General features: G+C 39.3%; 1 long non-coding RNA gene across 1 annotated transcript; it reads left to right on the top strand.

Annotated features, from left to right (window-relative positions):
• The first annotated feature begins 238 nt into the window (after positions 1-238).
• Positions 239-1,758, top strand: LOC110368075. The gene is made up of 3 exons (XR_004927500.1): positions 239-1,022; positions 1,092-1,149; positions 1,213-1,758. It is a non-coding gene; the product is annotated as an uncharacterized LOC110368075 (long non-coding RNA).
• Positions 1,759-3,106: the final 1,348 nt, after the last annotated feature.

Here is a 3,106-nt window from a genome sequence, read left to right as displayed (position 1 = left end):
TACTACTGATACTACTACTACTGATAGTACTGCTACTAATACCAACTTTCAAATATCCTTCAACTGTCTTCAACTAGTTCAGTTTTTTCACAACATTCTTCTAATCCTTCAGCTGTTTTTCATTTTAAAATTGGTTCTTTTATTTCATTTCAGCTAGTTTTTTTCCTCTTCTTCAAAGATCTTATGCATCTTTTCCTCAATCATTCTGCAGATTAGCATTCTCACTCGCCTCTACGCAGGAACAGCTTTTTCTAGTTATTTATTCTTCCTTTAATGTAAATGTATTTCATCTTTCTTATTAGTGGCTTGATATTATTTTTGCCAAATTTTCACCCTATCTATTATAGGTATATGAATTCCATACCTGATGTGTTTCATCGCTAGCTAAAAGTAACAAGTGGCATCTTTCTAGAGAGACCATGCTATGTTTAGTTTCATTCTCTGTTTTGACTATAGGTATGTGTCACACTAAAAACAATTTATACTGGTTTTTAAATCTGAGTAGCTGGGCACACACTGTACTTAAGTTTTGTGGTTTGCAGAAATGTCTGTTAGCCTTTGTGGGCTTGAAACTCAAATAGAAAAACATTCAAAATTAAACTTAGAAGAAGAAAGGTGTGTTGACATAATGAAAGGAATGGACACATTCATAGAGTCTAGACTCGGAAAACTGTTTTTACCCTTGTGTAATTATGGTAAGATTCTGACTGCGAAAACAGAATGGTAATTAATTTTTACTGGGATGCATTATTAAAAAGAATGGTTCCGATAAGATTAGTTGCTAAATCTATTATGTGTTTTTAAATAATGTGGCAGTATGCCCTGCTGGCCCTGAACGCACCATACAGGTGCCTGAATCTAATTGGTTGTGGTGTTGTCTGTATATAAAGGGCCCTCCCTCACCTGGCAGACATGTTCAGACCTTCTGGTTCAGACCTCGGCGTTTGCTGGTGCTGCATGCCAGCTGCATACAAATGCACGCATGAAAGACTGACATTTATCTCAGACCAATTCTTCCTGTGGTAAGAAGCTTCCCACACTCTTAATGTTTGTTTAGCTTAGCTTTAGCTCAGCTTTACCTGTGTATCCAGGTGGCCAGTACACTGTTTGATTCCCCTCCCTGCCTGAGGCACTACACAGAGCTCAGGGGTAAGTAAATAGCTTATTTTCTGTACACGTTCAGATTCTATTTTTGACATCTACCTTTGATAGACGCTGCTGTTTGTCCTTGGCTGGCTGTTTGCCAGACTGTTACTCCGAGCTGCCGCTCGCCTGCTACCTTGGGTATCCGTCGTCTACTGACTACCCGTCAACCTGGTTGGCGTAAAGCTGGCTCCTGGCCCTCTGTGGCTGATTTGGGCTGGTTTGCGACCAGCTCTACTGATTCTTCTGGTGCTTCTCTGGGTGGTGTGAGCTGTGGTGTGGCCGCGTGCCCCAAGACGGATTCTTAATTGTAACTGCTGCTTCAGTTGTTGTGGACTAAACTGTATCACTTAATGCATGTCATTTGAGTGTCTATTGTATTTTTGCCAGGAACAGCCAGCTCATGGTGTTGGCGGTGGACTTTCCGGGTGGTGGTACTTTTTGGTTTGGTACATGATTTTCTTTTATTTTTGTTTGCTGTGTTTCTTTTGTATGCCACCACCCTGATTTGGACTGCCACCTAGAGTGAGCCAAACTGTCCTTTTACTGTGTGATTGGTTTTAATGTGGTATGTTTTATCAAACTGAACCCAAAACAATTGTGCAATAAATAAAATTATTGAATTGGGTGAGATTGTCTCAAGCCTCATCTGTTACAGGCCTGTGTGCCTTAAAGGTGACTTGGAGAAGAATTAATTACAACCGTATAATTGTTAAATTGGTTTTCATTAATTCAAGTTGCCCATTTGTAAAACACTGGTACCGCCACAATAATATTCATTCATTTTAAGGCTGTAATAACATTGACTTATTTTCTTTAATGAGCCAAAGAGCATTAAGGTCTCCAGCGCGTTATTAGTAAGTGCACCACAATTATGCTAGCAGTGGCCAACTGCCGGTGCTTTTGTTTTAAAGGCCACCAGCACCCTCACATTAGATTAAAGAACACAGCTGTTCACACAAATGCATATTTTAACCTTGGGCATATTTTTAGAAACCAAATTTCTGCAAAATGATTGAGTACTCACACTGATTGCATCTGTTTGACCCCAGTTTTCATTTAGACTGTTTGCTCACAACACAGTGACAATCCAAATAGATTTGAGTTTAGACCCTGAACAGAAATGTTGATTGAGAATTGAAGGGAAGCAGACTTTGTCATCAAATACAGACAGATTTCTGTGGCTTATCTCTGTAAATATGGACTGTGCTCTGTTGGCTAAAATTCTTTCTAAACTTATTGAAACTATTAGTGATGAATAATACGTGTGTGTACTTGTAGTTATAGCTGAGTAAGAAAATTGATGTGCATTTTACTAATAGAGAGCTTTGATGTAAAGTGAAGACCTTTCTTGGTCTACAAGACGCAGTTTATAAATGAAGGTTTCTATTGTTAAGAGAGAATAAGACAATTTTTGAAAACACCAAAAGACAAAAAAGATCACAGAAGCACACATTGATCAATGAATGCTCTTCATGTTAGAGGGGGTAATGGCAGATGATCTACCCCCCTTGATGGTGTCACAGCTAAACAGCGGCAGGTCAGATGTACCCACTATACTAGTAGGAGAACTCAGCAGAGTGAAAAAAGGGATCTTAATGTCCTCCAGCAGCCTAAGCCTATAGCAGCATAACTACAGAGATAGCTCAGGATAACCTAAAGGCCGCTACATACTCCAAGAAAACCGAGACACATACATATCAATTCATGAGGATAGTTTTCTTTGCGGTACATAAGGCAGAGAAAGCCATGCAAACTGATATTTTTTCCAAAGTGCTTTCATCAAAGTTACCCAGCAAGCAAACTGAGGTGAAGGTGAAATTTTACAATTCACACACTTTGTCAAGTCCTTACATATTTGGACCCAGAACCTCTGAACAGGTGTACATACCCATAGTGCATGAAACATAACTGTCAGGATTATTGCCTGTGCACTACGAGCAGATATTAGATTGTGCAAAAC

This window comes from Fundulus heteroclitus, chromosome 21 (assembly GCF_011125445.2).
Source record: "Fundulus heteroclitus isolate FHET01 chromosome 21, MU-UCD_Fhet_4.1, whole genome shotgun sequence".
In the NCBI taxonomy this organism is placed as follows: domain Eukaryota; kingdom Metazoa; phylum Chordata; class Actinopteri; order Cyprinodontiformes; family Fundulidae; genus Fundulus; species Fundulus heteroclitus.
The sequence above is the reverse complement of the archived record's forward strand: the minus strand, read 5'-3'. Positions and strand labels throughout refer to the sequence as shown.